Source organism: Chroicocephalus ridibundus, chromosome 4, assembly GCF_963924245.1.
Source record: "Chroicocephalus ridibundus chromosome 4, bChrRid1.1, whole genome shotgun sequence".
Taxonomy (NCBI): domain Eukaryota; kingdom Metazoa; phylum Chordata; class Aves; order Charadriiformes; family Laridae; genus Chroicocephalus; species Chroicocephalus ridibundus.
The window spans coordinates 81,786,026-81,806,787 of NC_086287.1; the positions used below are offsets into that span (position 1 = coordinate 81,786,026).

General features: G+C 38.1%; 1 long non-coding RNA gene across 1 annotated transcript in view; it reads left to right on the top strand.

The window, feature by feature from the left end:
* LOC134515463 (uncharacterized) overlaps nt 1–17,448 on the top strand; it is a 123,233-nt gene extending 105,785 nt beyond the window's left edge. The window contains exon 7 of the long non-coding RNA XR_010071018.1: nt 17,185–17,448. This is a non-coding gene — a long non-coding RNA (uncharacterized LOC134515463). The remainder of the gene's footprint in view (nt 1–17,184) is intronic.
* The last annotated feature ends 3,314 nt before the right edge of the window (nt 17,449–20,762 follow it).

The following is a 20,762-nucleotide window of genomic DNA, read 5'->3' on the forward strand; positions in this document are numbered from 1 at the left end:
TTCCTTTGATTTGCATGAATAAGAACATATTTGTTCCTCTGTGACTGTTCTTTTGAAGGAACTCAACCAAAGTACTTGTGATTTTGCCCGAATGCTATAGTTAGCACTAATTTAGCTAAAAGTATGTAACAAAGAATATTATATCCAGCTGTATGTGTGTGATGATGAATTGGTGTGAATAGATAGCCATTTGTTATGCTTATACAGCAGTTTGTAGCTGTAGCAATCCCGGATCACTTCAGTCTTCTCTGTGAATGATGCAGTATCAATATCCATTTTTGTCAATGGAGATTGACAGACAGCAGGGAGAGTATTTTTAACTTTTTTTTTTTTTTTTTCTTCCGGGGGAATTTTTTCAGTTGTAAGGGCTTAACCTCCCATCTCTCTCCAGCCATGCAGATGAACTTCTTAGAAATCTTTGGAAGTACTTTAATTTTAAATTTAAGTATCTTCTAGGACTACATTGTCATAGTTTTGACCTTAAGACCCTCCCTCTGTTTAGGATCGCACCTAGAGGTAAGGAAGAACAAGTGTGCTAAAAGCTCTCCCAGACATTTTGCATAATTTCAGCCTAAGGGACAACATACGCTGCTGCAATTGAATGAGTGCCTTCTCCATTTTTGCATTTGTGGCAAATTCAATCACTCTGTGCACTGAAATAGCCTGGAAGATGAAAGAGTATGTGTAGGGCTTTGCTGTGGGGATGTCTGTATGAAGATTTACCTGATTTGAGCTCCTGTTTCTGGTTACCTAAACTGTAAAGCCTGAACTTAAATGACTTGCCTGAAGTTATCTAACAATCCTATTGTGGAGCAAATTATTTAAATTGATATGTCCAAAGTTAGCATCCTCCCATTCGCTGTTGATACACTGATTAGAAGCCGTCTAAGGCAGTAGGTTAGTACTTTAACTCTTCCTGAACTCAACAGGAGCTGTTTTGAGTGTGACAGCTTCCAGCATGGTGCCTCTTATCAGACAATTTGCAGTTGAATTGTAGAGCAGAGGAGCAGCGCGAGAGCTGCAGCTGTGCTGCTTCCAGTGAGCCCCATGCCAAGTGCTGCCAGGCATTTATCTCTCCAGCTCTCAGGTCTTATGGGCTGAAGGCAGTAACTGGGGAGATATTTTTTCCTCTTGTTGGTTCTCCATATTCTTTTCTACATATGGGAAAGTACTGATTTATGTGGAAACAATACCCCTTACCTTGGCAGAAGGTAACTCTCCTATGAACAATTCTTTTTTCTCCGTCTTTAATTTTGTTCTTTGAATCCAGTTTCTGATAACATTGTCTTATCTTTATATTAAGAGAACTCATAATCTTACCACAGTGCCTGTGCCCAGTTCAAAACTATCAGTTTTTTACAGGTGCTTTTCTTTCATTTCTGATGTTATTGTTAGCACATTTTTATTAAGCAAACTACAGAGGACATATCAGACTATTTCACAATAGGTATTCCTAATCTTATCCATAAAATTCACTCTGTGCATGTGTATCTTCTGGTAATTCAACCTTGCTTTCCTCTTCCAACTGTCTGCTTTTTAAATTATCATAATCTTGATTGAAATCTACCTGGTTATATGTTGACACAAACAAGTTTATTAAGGTTTCTTGTTCTCTCTGTCTACTGGATCTCATATTTAGTAATGTGTTTTACTTCTACCTTATTTACTTTTGACCTTGTTGATCAAAAAATAATTTGAATCATTCATCTTTTTCTTCTAGTTTTCAGAGCTTGTTGCTTAGATGATTTAATACTTCATTTTACATTACAGTATTTGTAACCAGAAGCTCTTATGTTCTAATTTAGTTGTAGGAAATACCTCAAAATTCCCTTCTAAGCCAATCAATATTTGCTAAGTAATAAATACATCACTGTTTTTGTAAATGAATCTTTCCTCTTCTGAAGGGGTTTCCAGGATTCGACTATGCAGCTTTCTACTTACTTTTAAGTAAGAAGAAAACTTCTAGTCCTTTTAAGACGCAAGAGTGTTAGGTCTATGACTTCCCAATCCCCATCAAGTATCTTTCAGAGTCAACTGCTGTGTAATATCTGAAATATCTACATCATCGATACTTTATACACATATGCTGATTTAAAAAAAGCCAGAAAGGGATCTCACCTGGACAAAATAGAGATAAGTAGCAACTCTTCTGTAGGCATTCTGAACTATGCCTTTCTGTTCCTCATTCCCTGAGGAGACTGCTTTTGTTTAGTGTATTTATTTATGTACTTATGTATGTATATATTGGTAAAATTGACTGAAAGTGTTAATTTGTGTACATGTGTTTATATGGTTAGGTACAAGTCATCTTCTATACTACAGTACAGAAAAGGAGGGTAAAACCAACCTATCCTGAAGGTTCTTTTAGTAAAAACTTCAGGGATTTTTTTAAATGTGAATTGTCCCTGCTGCCATCAAATCACAAAATCCGATTTCCTTGCTGTTATCCCAGCAAGGGTTTCAACAAGAAACTCAGGGTTCTGATGTCAGTGTAACTCTAGGACTGTATTGTTAATTCATTGGTCCAAAACTGTTTTTCTTAGCTGCAGCCCCACAGCTGTGTTAAGGCACAGGTGCACATAGGAGATGCACACAAGCATTCAGAGTTCCTGTAAAACGCTTAGCTTTTCTGAAGAGTGGAGCTCCTATTCTTGGAGCTCGTCTGAGGGCTGATATTGCTGCCTTTTGTCGTGAGCGTTGAGTGCAGCAAGAGGCAAGAGAGCACACAGTGATTAGGAGCCTCCTGGCCATCCTTTTGCATTATGTCTCCATCTTCTACCTCCACTCCCAGAGAGGCAAATGTGACATTGGCGTGTCAGTAGTAAGTGTTCCCCTTCCTTACACACACACATTCCCCGACTAAGTATTTGCCTTATTATGAATGTGTTAGGCTAACAAAAACCTCTCTCATACCTGCTGACATGATGAGGGACCAGGAGAAATATACATTCTACTTAACATCTTGTAGTGAGAAACAGTTTCTGCTCACCATTTTAGGCATCTGCAGGCTTCAGCTGACTCCCTAGTGCTCATTTGCATACCATTAGACATGGTAGTTTGTGTTTCTTTTCATGTGTTGTCAATTAATGTAAATTGGTATGGCTGACAAAACACCAATAGATCAGGATGTCTTACCCTTAAAAAGTCTCAAGTTGGGTGCTCTAATGTGACACAGAGTTTCCCAGAGTTTAAAAAAGAGTCTTTGTAAATTAATGAGTCTAGTTTAGTACATAAGTAGTTGTGTGGTCATATACTGTACTTTATAAGCTACAGCAATGGTAGAATGGGAGATGTGGTCGCTTTCTGTAAACAGACCAAATGGAAGGTAGAAATGTTATTTGAGTTAAAAGTCAGCATTGGCACCAGAACTGGAATACTTCCCATGAATAAATTTAATTTGGTAATGAGAAGGTTGCTAAACACTAGAGTGGTGAGGTTCTGGAGCAACTTTCCCAGTGAAGTAGTGGGGACAAGAAACCAAATTACTTTTAAGATGGAACTTGCTCATTTATGAAGAGGTTATATTATGTGGTTGCCTGTGATAGCAGGGAATTGCATTTGATGACCCAGGAGGTCCCCTCCAGTCTTACTTCCTATGAATATGCAATCATTATGAAAATAAATAAAGCTTCTGGTGTGCTTCACTGGGTGCAAAATCATTTCTGTAATAACCCTAGGAACCTAGCTGGAAATAATTAGTGGAATTACCAGTTATAATCAGAAGACACAGAAAGCTGAAGTAAATGAAGGAACAATCTGGAGAGTCTTTTACTGTCTGGATTTGGGTGGCAAAATTGTGTGTGATGCACTTTGTTGAAATGGTAATTGCTATTAAAGCAATGTGCTTTATGTCTTCTGCTTGCATTTACAACAGAACTTATTGTATGGAACCGTGTATTTCCTCTTCTATTGTACTGTATCTGTGTGCATTTTTAGCTATCCATTCCATGCTCCTATGCTGTTCATTTAAATGACTGACAGTAGAAATTGCTGGCATTTATTGAATATCCAGAATTAACTTGTCTAAGCTTTCCTACTCTTCTAAGAAAGCATGCACTCCTTGCTGTTGCAATAGTCAGTGGTTCCCAAGTGACCTTCTGATCTTCAATTCAGGTCTTTCTGATGGCTGCCTGACTTGTGCTTCTGCTGATAGAATATGTATCATCCTGAGGTTACTGAGGCTGCTGGCTGTATTTCTGAGCAGATCAGACCAAACAAAGCAACGCTGCTGGAAATCCAAATATATGCTCTGTAAAGCATCATCAAAATATTAACAATAAATCACAGGACTCTATGCTATGCTACAAATCCTGTGATTCAATGTGTCGAAAAGGAACTATTAGGCTTCCAACTTGGGATAAAATAATCACAGGAAAATAGGTGGATCTGTCAAGTTGTAAAAAGATAATGCTGAAATATGCAGCAATCTGCTCAGCAATAAGGCTGTCAAAGATGGTAAATATTAGTCTAGAAAATGGGAAAATAGACATTTTTTTACATTGGTGCTTGTGAAAATAACTTCTATTTGACGTTGCATTTTAATATTTGCATCCTTAACCCACACTGGAAGGTTATATACCTCTTCCCTCTCCCCCAAAAAAAGATATGCAGAAGAAGCTATTATGTTAAAAAAAAAAAAAAAAAAAACCAAAAAAAAACAAAACCAACACACACACAAAAAAACCCAACCACCCTAAATCCCTGATGTATGACCTTGTAGAACGGAAGTACAAAGAAATGGTTTGTATTAAAAACATTAAAAATGGTTTGTATTAAAAATCCAGTTTTAGCTTAAACAAATCTTTAAGGTTCATTTACAGTACAAAATCCTAACACTCTGGAGACCTGACAAGAAGGAACAAAAAGTTTCAGCTTCTTTCTGCAAAATTACAGTCACCTTTTCCATTATCAATTGCTGTAAGTCTCCCCAGTGCATTTAGTGTCCTAAAAGATGGATAAAATACACTGAATTACAATGCCAAAAATGTTCACTGGTCACACCAAATTTGAACAATTTGTACTTAAACTGTGTACAACGTGCAAACACAAACCCCTCATTTTCAGTTTTCTAGTCTCGTGAGGGAATCTGCTTGAAAAACAATGTCACTGTTTCTGGGATTGCTGCTAATTGATCAGTCTCACAAATGCAAAGGAATGGTAATGGGGCAGCATCAGTATTACTGGGTGCCTACTAGAAGAGCATGAAGAATTCTGCAGATGCTATAGAGAGGTTGGCAATCCACTGCAGGTGTTCACATTCCTCACCATTTTAGACATATGGCTTAAATAGAAAGAAATTCATTGTCCTTTCTAACTTCTAAAAGATCATTAAAAAGTGATGCACTTTTTAATCTGTGCTTTACTGTCATTGTTCAGTGCAGAAGAAGTGCAAGATATGATGTGGGCATAGCTGGTTGTGCTTCCTAGAGTTAAGGTTACCTTGTGTGTCCATTTTGTAAGATTTGTTTCTGCTGAGTTGAGCTTTGTCAAGCTGAAGTATGCTTGGCTGCTGCTATGGGATGAATTTGAGACTTTGTCAGCAGAAATAATTGAGCTTTTTCTTGGAAGAAGACTACATTCTTAATTGTTGGCTGAAAAGCTCTCGTGCTTTCATATTTCAGACCACTTTGTCTAGAGGGTTGCTCTGTTGCTGGCAGTGAGTCTTTTTTGTTTTTCTCAGAAGAATCCAGCTATATCTAGTCATTTTACTGACTTTGGCTTTATTTGCCTGTGCTTCATTAGAGGCCGAGTGGGCTTCTAAGTGAGATGTCACTTTTCCTGGACCTGCCCTAGCTCAGGGATAGGTTCAGACCAGCAGCTGCTTTTGTGGTACCAGTAAGGCGTTCTGACTTAAAGTGGGTAAGTAAATGCTCTGCTGCTGTAGTGCTTCTGCTGTGGCACTGAGGTAGGATAGCCCCAAAGACTAAATGCAGCAGGGACTGGAGCTCAAGGCAGATGCTTCGGCTGGGCAAAGGATGCTGCAAGCTGAAAAAAGGACTAGTCAGGTGAGGACAGGAGTGACATGAAATTGCTGGAGGAAGACTGTAGGCAAGTGAGTGCATATCACTAATCAAGCAGGTTCCATAAGGGCTGGTGTGGGCAAGGGGTGCTTGAGGTAGCAGGAACTGAGATCAGAGGAGTACTTAGAACTGCTGTCTGAGAGAGCTGTCCATGAGATGATGTTCCTGTGGTAGAAAAAAAAGAATGAGTTCATATAAATATGCATGCATGATTTTGTGATGTGTTTTTCAAAGAAGCAGAATTAAGCTTAACTGGACTTGACTTTGCAACCTGAATGATCTTTTAAAACAGTGTTTTGCATGCAAGAGAAGTATGTAAGCTTAGTTTCAGCTGGATTTCTGGGTGGTTCAGTGCAGACGGTTTAAACAGTGCTCTTTCATCTCCCTTATCCTGGGAGTCCTGCTAATCTCCACTGAGCCCCCAGTCAGCGCAGTTTGTCCTTCTGCTTCCTACCAGGAGCAGTGTGATCCAAGCTATATGTTGTAACTATGTTTTATGTGGAAGATATGGCTGTAATACCAGCTCCTGAATTTCTTTCTGTGTATTTGTGGCGAACAGTTCTGCTGGTGTATGGCATTCTTAGTCTGCAGCAGATGTCCACCTATTTACCCTCTACGTATGCTGCTGACAGCTTAACAACTAAAGTAGTCTAAAGATAATTAAATATTAAGTCTTGAATAGGCTCTAGTATCCTATCAGTAATTGAACTACCGTAATATATTTGCCTGTGTTTATTGCTGTGTTGTAAACCAGATACATTTCATCATTTTGATCCTTTTGATGTAACATTTTTCATATAATGTAGCTTCATCTTTAAGTGGTTGTATTAAGTAACAGCCCTATGTGTTTTCTATCTGCCTTTGCTGTATGAACAAGGTACATGCAATAAATGCATCTCTATTCTTAAAACAAGAGAGAGCAATTGCAGAGACATTCTGCAGTCATATATTAGAAATAACCTGTCAAGGTTATTCTTCATAATTCCTTTAATCTTTCTTGACTACTACTTACTACTTCCCCCTGCCCCTTAACTACCTAGTATGTTTCCTATCCTTGCTTCTGATCCTGCAGGGCTTCCTGAACCTGTTCTACAAAAAAACCTATGGCTTTATTTTTGCCAGAACTATCCAAACTTTGCAAATGGGTCAATTTTAGGGGCCCACTTAAGCCGCTCCCAAGATTGCCTTGCAACGTTGCCTTTGAAATTTGTAGCTCTGTCTCTTGGTGTGGTACAGTTAAAAAACTCTACCTCTGGTTTTGCCTGGACAGTAGGTGTCATGGAACTAAGGGCAGTGAGAGCACCAGCAACCTCAGCTGCTTGGCCACTCTTGGGAAGATGGACTCTACAAGTATCTCAGACCTCTCGGGGATCATCTCAGCATACTCCCTAGCACTACAACACAAGATGTGAAGTGCTAAGTTTAAGTTCACGCAGCACACCGATAACTAAGTGGGGAGAGTAATTTTAATTTGCTTGCTGTAGCACTGTGGTCCTACATTATGGCTATGGTTGTCTTACACTAACTGCCTCTCAACCATGAAGTTAACCTTCTGCCTTTCTGTAGCTAATAGTCTAGTTTCTTGATATGAGAGTGCATGCAATAAATTGGTCTCTCTAAAGAGGGAAAGAACTGGCAACCAAAGGCATAAAGGCAGGCTGTGTGATGGAGAGCTAGATATATAATACCAGCTGAAGTCTGTCTTTTTTTCTTTTTTTTCTTTGCCTTTTTGCTTTAAGGGACAGAACCCAGATCTGCTGGTTCTTTGCCCAGTCCACTAGGCAGCAGTGTCTGATAGTGTGTATTTGTTATTCACTATAAATTGAAAAGTTATTCTAATTAGACAACACTATAATCCTCCTGCTGCTTTGGATCAGATGACTTCCAGTGTAAACAAAACCCCATCAGACTTAAAGAAGTGGGTCAGATCAAGAGACATTATGGTGCATGATAGCATAATCCAGTGGAATTGGTTCTGAAATGGTGTCTCTTGGTCGGGGAAGGGGACACTGGGCTGCAGCCTACACTTTGGAAAGGTCACTGTATTGGAAGAGTGTAAAAATTCTGTGTTGTTTGATGGCACATTTTTTCCTTCCAGGTGTATTGTAGGTGCTGCATTTACACAAGAAACCCCGTGTCTTTCATGTTCTTTGTCTGCCAGTGTTATACAAAAATTTGAGTGAAATAACACTTTCAAAAGTCCATTTGCAGAGCAATGAAATGAAAACAATCTAACAGTATGTGAAAGTATATAAATTTGGCAGTGACATATAGATGTATAATTGTACAGCTTATGTACTGCATTAATGAGGTATAAAACTTGTCTCGGGAATGCAGCTATGCCATGACTTTCTTTCCACAAATCCATCAGAACAGCATATCAATGAAAGTATGTATATTCTTTCCATGGTCTTTGGAAGAGATTTGTTAAGCGTTAGCATGAGTTGTCGTACGGTTCAGAGAGTCACTGTAAGGCCTGGGAGGACTGAATTTGCCCCACTTGGAATTACTGTCATTGAACTGTTACAGTTTAATATTTTTGTCAAAAGTCAGACACCAGGCTGAAAGACCATCTCAGCTGTGGGGCAGTTCAGTGTAGGCTTTGCTGTTTCTATGCTTCTGGTTTGGAAGGGATCTGCAGGGGGCGTTGGAACAGGACAGACAGTGCACAGCTGCAGTGAAGCAGAGGCAGAAACAGAAAAACTTCATCTGGTCCTGTGGATCCCATATCAATTAGTGGTTGAAGTACATTAGTGGCAGACTTCCAGTTTTTTTTCTTGACAAAGGAATCTGTTTTGTACTCTCTGAGCCTACACCTCAAGGCAAAAAGATTGCAAGTAGGAGTGACTGGGATGTTTGCTTCAGAAGTACCCAAAACAGAGAAAGACCTAGAGAGAAACTCATAAAGGAGGATGTGGAATGAAAATTAAGGTAATCTAACTGGGATCAGATTTTCTCATCAAAATATGTTGATGTGACAACAAGGAATTGAAAAAACTACTACTATTATGTTGGACTTTATGGGGTTCTGTGCTGGAGAATAGGACTGGCTTGAGGGAAGGCTGAGTTTGCACCCCCAGGCTCTGGGGTTACATTTTCTGACCAAGTCTGTTAGTGTCTGGGCAACTGGACATTGGAAACAGAGAAAAGGCTTGTCCCAAATAGCGTGTGCACACCCAAAGTTACATTGCAGCAAAATCTCTCCATCCTTGAAACCACCTGCTTCACCTTCACAAAAGCTTTTATCAATATAGTCAACGTTATGGATATGTTTTCCTTTATCAGATATAAGTAAGGAACACAGGGAACGCATCTTTTTGTAGGAAACATTTAAGGTTCTCAAAGTATATTTGTTGCATATGCTTCACAAAATCTAGAACAAATTCAACTGCCTACACAAGACAGGCTATTTTACACTGACAATGCAAAAAGCCAAACACAGTTTGGGAAGGAGGTTATTCTGAATGTTGGTTATAATGAGAACCCTTTAGCTTAATTCTGAGCAAACAGATGAAAACAATCATTAAATTTCTTACAGCTCTAATAAAGTACAAGAAATGTGAAACATGATGAGCCAATATTTAAGATTGAAATTCATAATCCAACAAATCTCTAAAATCCTCTATTGTCCCCAAAGCCCGAATGAGAAGGAGTTAAGTCCATCATGAGCATGGTATTCAGATACTTCAGATATCGGCCAAGGTAGTTTTCAATCCCTCCTCACCTAATAAAAAAGAAAAGCTGATACATATTGTTTAAAATAAGAGTGTGTGACTAAGTGAAATGCTTTAGTAGTTGAGTTTCCTGATGTGTATCTTAGCAGCATGCTGTGCTCCATCAGACGGGACACCAAAGGTGGCAGAGACATTTACAGTCCAGACTCCTTAAATTGAAATGTTCTCTATTGTTTCCATGCCGGGTCTTTGCGTATGTATTTGCAAGTGTTGGGCTGAGGGCCTGATGAGACTGAAATTTGGGAAGGAAAGTAGAGGTGAAGTTGAGTTCAGCGTGTGAATTGGTAAGAAGAAAACCCGTATCTGATTCTAAAATGAAAAATGTTACCTCTTTTTGGAGACTGATGATTAATTTTGGGGAAATGGGAAGCAGAGTGGCAAATAACCCAATGCTTTCAACACTGACTTTGTGGCAAAAGGGCATGAAAGACCTTGATTTTGATACAATACTAAGGATGCCGAAGAGCACATATCACCCTTACCAGCCTGAAAGAAAGAAAAGAAGAAATTTAAAAAAAAAAAAAAGGGAGACAGTATTGATCCTATGGTGGACTATAGGATGTCTGATTGAAGTACCAAAACTTAAGTCATAAATCTTATTTTGGTGCCAGTTATGAAATGTACATTTGTTAATGGTTTACCTAAATGCAACAGAATGCCTTTCCAGAGCTGATCAGGGTTTCATTTCTGCACTTTATCAGCATGAAGTAGGTAATCTGAGCCTTTTCATCTCTGGGTACTCATCTGTGCTGAAGAGAGATCTGTTAATTAGAGCCTTCTCTCAATATGGATTTTCTTTCTTTCTGTGTGTATGTGAGTGGAATCAGTCTTTTAACAAAGCAACCAAGTAAGTCTGTATTAAGTGCTCTGTGGCAGCACTGGATTTGCAGACACAGGATGCAAACCTGTCACTTTTTGTGTTGGGGAGGAAAGCTCTGTCTCTTCTGTGGGTGAGAGAATTTACTAGAAAAACAAAGAGCAGTTTCATACCTGATTGTTTGCCAGTGTCTTAAGTTCTGTATGAAGTCAATAAAGCTGGCATCTATTTCTTTCAAGGTACTTGTTGAAAGCATGGGTTGCACAGCTTATATCAGCCTAGGATACAAGTATGATTAAACATGTCATATATCAGTTTTGTATTATCTTTGTGGCCTTCAAGAAATGTATGTGTAATAAGAGAATTAAGGACTGCCATAAATATCCCCATTTTCATATGGGGCCTGAGTAGAGCTTTAGTTCAAATATGCAAGAGTACGTCTTCTCCATTGTCAGAGTTAACTTGTTATCTATCTTCTAAGTTTGTAATGGTTATCACAGTAGAGACATGATGCACAGATGTTACAAAAAAAAAAAGAAAGAAAGAAAAAAAAACAGGAAAAAAAGAGGAAAGGTGAATATTCCTATCATTAAAAATCCCAGAAATTCAGTGATCATCGATGACTGAGCGTTGGGCAGTGAAAGCTAGAGGGACCAAAATAAGTCATTCTTCCCACAGATAAAGGCAAAACTGTACAAAAGATTTGTAATCATCTGCTTCTGATATAACAGAAGACTTGGAAAGGGGACTGAAGTGATAGACCAAGCAGGTAAAAAGCAATGCATGAGTGATCCAACAATTGCCTGTAAGATTTGAAAGTTTGTCACTAGTAATAACTTTTCCGTAGTGGACTGACAAAAAACAAGTTGAGAACTTTGCTGATGAACTTTGAGAAAATGATCAAAACATAGTAAAATTGTGTTAAAGCAACATGGAGATTAGATTAATGAGTTGACTATCGCATTTTCAGATAATGTACTTAAACCAAAGTCTAAGAGAAAAAAAGTTTTCCTGAGTAATCCTAGTAATGGTGTATGCTTCCCTCTGCTCTTTTTATACTCTTGTGAGAGGCTGCAGACAAGCAGAAGAAAAAAAAGCTCAGGGATGTGCATGGATCAAGGCTCCAGTAAGAAAAGATCAGAATGTTTCTTATATATCTCTGCCACTGATTCATTTTCTTGGACAGATGTGTCATGCTTTGATTTCCTCATCAAAGAAGATGAGACCCTTAAGACACATTCACACAGTGGGGTGGTGGAAAACCATGACTGTGCAGTGTGCCATACAGCCATCTGTCATGGTCCTACCAGCACAATTCTGCAATGGCATTCGTGCAGCCTTGCAGCTGGGCAGAGCCTCCTTCATAGGGCGGAGCTGGTCAGCCTGGTGGAATGGAGTCATGCTGCGTGTTTCCCTCTCACACACGGGAGCGGGACGTGGCTACCTGGATTGGGGCTGGTCCTTCTACTCTCTTCTGTCTCAGTTTAACCTCTTTTTTCTGATTCTCTTTGAGCAAACAGTTTTTGTTCAGCCTGTGAAAAAATTTGTATGAGCAGATAGTACAGGATTTACCAGAATGGGAAGATTCTCACAATTGGTGTTGGCCTGTGGTTTGGCGTTGTTTTTTTTTTCTTTTTCAAAAAATTAAAGCAGTATTATGGTATTGTATATAAATGGATGTATTTTCCCTTCCAGTGCAGGCTCCTTAAATGCTAAGATTCATTTATACATTTCTGGTTTTATTGTCTTAAAATTTTACCCTTTTGCAGTCTTGCTTGAAATCTCTTATGGTGACTGTCTGCCATCTTAATTAGTTTTGAATTTCCATAAAATGATTCTATTGTTTATGTCAAGGGGACTAAATGAAATCACATTCTTCTGCTCAATTTTTCCTTAGAGCTGGATTGCTGAGAAGAATTATCACCTTTAGGCACTTAAAAGTTTATGTGATGTTTTCTGAAACACCAGGAGCATGTCTTTTGGCTTCAAAATTCAAATCCAGTTGAATTTCAGGCCATGTCAAATTTAGCACATAAAGCCTGTATCAAATACATAGGCACCTCAGTAATGAATTACAGTTGTCTTCTTTTAAGATAGTTAGATCATGGTAAGCTAGTAATAGCATTAATTCTTATTAAGCTTAAAACTTATTTTATTAAATATGGTATGCAATATATAACAGATAATGTAATAAAATATAACCTATATAAACATAAGAACAATTTTTTTTACTGTAAAGGTAATCAAACACTGGAACAGGTGTCCTGGACAGATTTTCGATTCTCCATGCGTAGAGTTATTCCACTGTCAATTGGACACAGTTCTGAGCAACCTGCTGCGGTTGACCCTGCTCTGAGCAAGGAGGTTGGAATAGAGGATCTCCACAGGTCCCTTCCAATCTCATCCTTTCTATGACTTTATATTTGCCACATGCTTACTTTAGTTTTAGTAGACTGAGACTTTCCATGCCATTTTTCATCCTGAAGAATATTTTTATTACAGTTTCATGTCCCAGTAAGAGTTTTATAGTGGAAGTGCTGACAAAACCTTTCCTACAACAGTACAAATGTGCCACTGTTATATAGAGAGACAATATGGAATAAGGTCTAGAGTTAGGGATTGACCTATAACTCATGCATGACAAAGCATTAGGAATGCTTATAATTAGCAATTATCAGTAGCAGACTCCTATGATTTTCTATATCGTATAGCCCTTTAGTAGCTGCTTAAATTAGTAGAATATCTGTTTCGTAATGTATTCAATCTGATTTTCTTATGCTTTCAAAAATCATTATCAAAAGAACCAGCTGAGCCTACTTTTATTTGTTTGAGAGTTGTTGATATCTTTTTTTTCCACTTATTTTTAGGTTCATCAGGTTTCTTACCTATTTTATTTTCGTGATTCTAGGATTGCATTTTATTATTTGTATAGTGATGCATCTTCCTTTTGGAGAGATTGTCTTTTATGTGCAGTACCTGTTATTCCAAACTATTAGACAGCTTAATTTTTGAACTTAGACACACAGCTTTTTTTTGTCTCCTTAATGTCCTTACTAGGTGAGGTTTGGAAGCAGGAGACTATTTCAGAGGTGTACGTTCGAACCTGTTGAGCATTCTCCCCTTCCCCTCCCGCTTGGTATCTGCTGCTGAGTTTGAAGAATAAGAAGGGAAAAAGGATGTTGCTCTTCTGTATCGCATCTTGGAGGTGGTTTCATTTCTGCACTGAGAACAGTGATTTGATGTTGCCTGAGTGTTACTGAATGGTCCTAATTCTGCAAGTTGCAGTGCGCTCATTTCCCATTGGTTTTATCAGCAGTTGGGACCACTCAGGACTTTGAAGCCAAATTATCCATAGCTTGTTTGGAACATTTCTGGAGGAGGAAAGGTATTGTAATGAATCTAGCCTATGAACTCTCTTTAACTCAGTGAGAGGAAAGTGGTCTGAACAATGAGTTGGAAATTTAGAATTGCAAAAACAAACTTGTCGTTCTTGTAAAGGCCTAAGAACTTAGTCTTCAAAGAAAGGACAAACATCTGCTAGTAAAAACAAGGTTAACTTGATTGTTGTGATTTAATTTTTCTCCTGGTTTTTTGAGTAGAAGAATCTATTGTGATAGAGGATTCTAGAAAAGAGAAAACTCAAAGGTGGTGGTGGTTAGGAAAATGCGTAACTAGGGAAGAAGTTTTCTTTGTTTTGTAATTAGGAAAAAGAGCGCTCTACTTTGTGGCTTGGCTTGAGGCTGTAGCTGAAATGCCTGGCTGTGGCTGTGCCTGTGTTTAGGGCACGGGTGCATGGGCTGCTCAGTCTGCCATGCACAGACAGTAAGAAGTTAGAAGAACAAACCTGTTTCTATTTGAGCTGGTCTGTTACCAGTAATCTGGTAAAATCTGTGACCATCAGTCCAAAAATAATTTTCTGATTACAGGGCTTCTTAGAAGTGTAGCCATTGATGTTATATTGTCATTAATGGTCCACCTCCCATTTTCATGGGAGGAAGCTATTACTCCAATTTCCTGTGTAAAAGGCTTTTTTCCAATTATTCATACTTAGACCTAGTGGTATTTTACTTTTGCTGTTCAGGTTGGCTTAAGCAGTAGCCTGGCAAGGAAGCAGATGTGTCTGCGTGTGTATATATATATATCTCTCATATCTGTTCTCACCATGAGATATATTTTTTAAATGACAGAAAAAACACACGCTTGTCCCTAATTTTTTATTTAAAGTATCTGTATATTTGCAATCAATGTTTAAATATTTTCTATTTGTGTTGGGTTCCCCTTGGTCACTATCAGTGTTGAATAATTTATTTTATCATAAAATCAATCTATTTAGGTTGATTTTTAAAAATGATGTGTTTGTGTCTTTCAGTAGTCACTGACGAGAAAGCTTGCTATGTGTTTTTTTAAATTGCAGGCTAAAAAATGGAAAAGTGATTTTATATCTGTCTTACGTTTTAATTGTGTGTGATCTGTCAAATATGCAGTATTAAAAATAAACAAAACAGCTTCAGGTGGTAGATTCAGGTTTGGTGGTAACTGCTAAATTATCTCAAGATTCATCAGCTTTATGGTGAGGTTTGTAACGAACAGTGGTACCACTCCCACTACCTCATGTTTCATTGGCTGAGGCAGTAAGTGGGGGAATTCTGATAAAAGCCAAGAGGATGATTTTTTTTGCCTCCTGATTGGTAGGGCAGAACTTTACCTTTTATATTATTTGCACCTATCTATGACTAAATTTCAGTGCCAGGTATTATAACAATCTGTTATGTTCATTAAGGAATATTTATCGGTTTATTAAACTGAATTGCACTTACTAGATGAAATTTTAAAGAATAATCTATAAGATCCCAGAAGCTTCACCAAGTGAACGCACCAGGGCAGAGCTGCAGAATGGAAACTATTTGGACAACACTGTTCCCTTCCAATCTCTCAGATTTTCCGTAGCGTTTCTCAGCAGTGACTAAGCATTTACTGCTCTCTAGATTATCTGAGTACTTACAAGCATATCTGATGAATTGTTCAGTATGTAAATACATGGCAAGTTGCAGGATCCCTGCAAATGACAAGAATATCAGAAGTGACAATAATTTTATTGGAATGGTTGTTAACTGGACACGAAGTCAGTATGAGCCAGTAACCAGAGCAGTTTCTTGTCTCTGACAGTGAAATACTGACTTTAAACCTCGTCAGGCTTCAAGGGCTTCTTCCTACACTGCTCTGTAAAACCTAATTGTTAAATATTCTGTGAGACCTCTGGCAGCTGTGTCAGTTGGACATTAAGATGAGCTTTCTTTCTTTCGTCATGAATGGCATAACTCTATATGGTTGTGGAGAAGATGGGCTGAAAAATTCAGTTTGCTGGATTGCTGACGTGCACAAAACAACACATCTGTGAGTGTTCTCGGGACCATTGAGCCCAGCGGCTGCTGCAGCGGCTACTGCCGGACTGACATTGCTCACACTGGGTCTATTCCCACAGTGGCCCCCAAGCATTCACAGATTTCTCTGGTCCCAGTTACAGCTCCTGTGGTGTGTGGATAATGAATGGGAAGATTTTGCAGGCTGGCAGCCGGTGGGGTGTGTGTGCTGGGGAATCCCATTTGGAAAGCTGCTTTTTTAAGCCATGGCAGTGTTACACCATTGTCGTTTTGTTGAACCATTTTGATTCCTTTTCAGTTCTTCACATTGTTTACTGAACTTTTAATCTGCTTCCCCACATTTAAAGATCCTTTGGTAAGCCTCTTGCTTGCTAGAGCACTATTAAGCTATTGTCGACGAGATACAAAGCAAGATGTGCGTGTAATTGATACATAAGAAAACAGAAGCAAAGTACAGAAGCCCGCTTGGGTATATATGTTGGTTTACTTTTTGTCAGAGGTTTATAGTTTCCTTCTAATTAACTGTCACAATTAAAATATAAGTTACTGTCAAATATATTTTCTTTGCAAAAAGAAATTGAGTTCTCTGTGGGGCTGTGAGAGTGTATGTCTGATGCCTCCAAATGACCTTTGTCCTTTAAAGTCCAGCAAAATTTCATTTATTGCACTTTTGAGGCTGTATGAGCCTGGAGGAGAAACATTGTCATTCAGAAGTGCTAACCCATTAGGAAAGTACATTCACACTAATGGTTCTACAGTCAATCAGTGACAAAGACCTACAGGAAGACATACCTGTTTCACTGTTCACTGATCTTGCAATTTGATCAATATTTTGAATGAGTCTTTTTTTACTTAATCTGCAACATCTCTTTTGACAGCCAGACTGAATGTTCACCATGAAACTGTACTGCAGTTATTGCTAAAAGGACCAGCCGTATCTTTTACAAGTCTCGTTCCATAGTAGAGGCTCAACTTCATTCACCCACACTTTATCCATTTTAAATGAACTCCTATTATTCTGTGGTGCCCCGAGGGAGTAATAATCATGATCCCTTTGCTGACTCATTGAGATGTTGCTGTTTTCTCTAGCAGAATTTCTCAGCTTGTAACACAGGCTTTCTGTATGCTTCCGAGGTCTTAGGGAAGCTTTGGGGCATTTAAATTTTGCTGTTGTGTTCACAGAGTTGTAAAAATACAAGAATGACTCTGGGTTTAACTTTTATCTGTTACAGGTGGTCTGTGCCTGTGGTTTTGAGGTCCATATCCCATGGTCCTGGGGTAGGACCATAGGCAGAGCGCTCCTTGCGGAGCCTGTGCAGTCTGCACCGAGGATGGGTTGATTTTCTGTGCTCACCTGTCTCTGGATGGATGAACAGGTCATTCAGCTGGTAAGAGTCCATGGGATCTGCATGGATGTGACTTGGTTGCTCCGCTGAAGAAGACCTTCTGCCAGTGTTTCATTTCCTCTCTGCTTTTCACCACTGCAGCTAAGTACAAGTCAGATTTCTAAGGAGAAGGTAAGAATCTTAAATGAAAATACTTATACTTGTGTGAGTCAATTGTGGTTCATCCAAAGAGCAAATATCACATAACACAGAGAGCACATTGGGGGTCAGAGGCTTGTAGCAGAGACATTTTTTTTTATTTTCAGTTCATTTGGCATTTAATTAAACACGTGAGTTCCTGTAAGTTGTGTATAACCCCGCAACAAAAATATTTCTGCACAGCGTAGGAAAGAAGTGGATGATATTCTTATGTTGAGGTTTCAGTTGAGAAGGAGCTCCACAGGTGACCAGGTATTCTAGTTTTTGCAGATCTTATTCTTCTGCTATAATGAAATGTTTTGTAAGGTGTTTAAAGTTAGAACATGTCAAATTAAGTACATTATAGAGGAAACCATAAGTAGAAGATGTCATATAGCAATATGGAAAGTGGTTGCCTATTTGGTGCCTTAAATAACTGAGAAAGTGGCACAGGGAGAAAATAACCGTTACAGCATAAGTGTTAGCAGAGGCAACAGAAAACATGTCTGGATATGGGAAAGAGCAGTTCTGTAAGGCTTATACAACAAAGAGGAATTATGTGATTGGGGATACCAGGGTCAAGAATATGCCCACAAGTTACATGGTCTGAAAGTAGAGAGGAGAATTGCTGTTAGTTGTAAGCAGAAGATGAAAAGGAAACAATCACTGTAAAAACTGGTTTTGAAAAAAAGCTTGTGAGATTTCCGCTGCATAAAGAGTGAGAGAAAGATACAATCTGGGTCACGTAGGATGGAAACTTGGCTGGAACATGAGACTCCACTGTCCTGGTCCAGAATTTTTCATTGATCTGATGCATGATTTTCCCATCTGTAAAATGGTGTAGAATTAATACCTATCTTCTGAAGTGCTATAGTATCTTAACCTAGTAAATCAATTAGATTCAAATGCTTAATAGTAAGCATATGTAAGTAGCTTCTTACTATTACATGTAAGTAACTTCTCAGAGATGCTGGTGGGTCTTATTTTCTAAAATGTTTCTGTTCTTTCCTGGAGCCAAGGCCAAAATGTTTTGCTGAACATCTTGCCAATTCAGCCATAGCAGAACTAACTTCCAAATTCAGATGCTATAAATAGCAGAGTTATGGAAAGTCAGAGTATAACTCTAAGAGAATTAAAAACCATGGTTAGAATAATTCTTGTGCGCTACCCTTCATTAACTATAGACTGTATTCAGAAGGGCTGTATTTTATCTAACATAGGTTGTGACATATCTACATTTTACAAAAGTTATTGGTAGGCTTTTAACAGTCATGTCCTGAAACTTTCTATTGTCTCAATCTCCTAGCAATAAAATTCCGTTATAAACTGCAGGTATTTTGAATAGAAAATCACTTGTTTGAAGAACATTTAATAGAACGAATGGTAGAAGTGTATTTGTAGTTTGTATAACTGCATGTAAAGAACAGGTAGAGCCAGGAGTGACATTTTTGCAATGTATAAAATGTATTTTACTTTGTAAACCATTTGCAAGATTTTTATTGCCATTTAAAATAGACGCTGTTGGACATCTGTTAATATGATTGTTTACATATAGGTTATTGATTTTATTTTTTTTTTTTCCTTTTAAATCACCTAGGAAGGAGAGTGAAAGCAAACTTTGCAAAACCACGGACTAGATGGCCAACCATTTGTGGACTTGCAGAGCTTGCAAAAAATCTAGTTGGAGTCAGTGGAGGTTTTTAGTCCGTTATTTGAAGAGAAAAGGGAGACTGCTTTTCTGAACAGCTAAAGTTATCCGCTCTGTGGTCAGTAGTGAAGAGAGGCATGACTAGGAGATGCTCTGATTTGTCTCCTGCAGGAGCCCCTCTGCGCTGGCTCTACAAGATCCTAATTTAGATGCTGAAATTTGCAGTCTCAAACTAGATGGTGCGAATTAGTCTCTGATTAGACAACTTTTTCAGTATTTCTGCATAACATTTTGGGTTTTTTCAATGACTAATCCCATTATTATCTTAAAGGGTCTAATATGGCTCCCTTTGCTATGGAGAGGAGGTGATGATTCACTGTCAAGGCACTCAGACCCAAATACCTCTACCTATTACATTTGTGTCTGTCTTTGCTCATGAAAGTTTTTCTGTTGCTGTAAACTTGTATTTTCTCAAGAGTAAACTTTTTGGTCACAAGTTTTACGAAGTTCAGTACATAGAGTACCTACCTGATCACCGTGCCAAATCTTGGGAACTCATAAATAATTACACAAATTGAAAAACATAAGTTAATTACATAAATCCTTTGAACTACCTAAATAATGTAATATTTGAAAAAAGATTTCATTCTTTTTTATCTTACCTGAATCCAAAAGCTGCTGATTGTGTAGCAGTTCTTTTATTTCTTTGATGAGCAGTTACTTTCTGAACTCAGAAATGATAAAGAACTTGAACCTTAAGCGTTCAAAATGAAAAAGAATATTCTTAGGGAGAGAAAAAAACCCTAATAACAGATTATTTTAAGCCCCCCAAAATTTGGAGGTTCTTTTAATAAATTTTGAATACTAGTACCCACAAAGTAAAATTTGAACCATGATAGTAATGCTAGATGTGTCTATATGCCATGTTGAGACCTCAGATTTTAGAGGGGATTTTCAGTCTCCTCTTTCCACAGTATTACATCCTAAAGTTGAAAGAAACTCCCCAAACTTCAGCAAGTTTTTTAAAGTGCATTTTTATTAGGCAATTTTTCCCTAATTGTGCAATGTAGTGTTCCTTTTTTACTCTATAACTTCAGTGATCTTTTTCTTTTTCTTTCACAGTCTTAGCTTTATCAAAAAGGGACACCAGTTTTGCCTTAGTCAACATTCAAAGCCGCTTGTAAATTGTAGGCATGAAATTAAGCTAATAATATTTATAAATTTGCTCTCATATATAGCTGTTTTCTTTTAACATCATATTCCTGCTCCCATTCTTTTTCTTCCCACCTCCATTCTTCTTAACATCAGGACAGGCACATTCTTTGAGTTAAAAGATTGCTTTATGTTGGTATCTTCTTTCCTGGTGTGTGTCTGTGTCTTACAAATTAAAAACGCACTGAGATCATAAACTTCCATTTTACTCTGATAATTCTCAGATTAGTGGTTATTCTCAGATAATATTAAAATAATTTAATGGGAACTTTTACCAAGTGAAGGGATGTGATCCTATTCAATATTTTCAGTTAGAGGAATTCTGTATTAAAAGGTTAAGAAAGGTTGTAAGTGAATGTTCAGCTCTTACTAACGTTTCTGTAAGTTTCTTAAGCCTGACTTCCGTTAGTGGGAATTAGCCAATGAA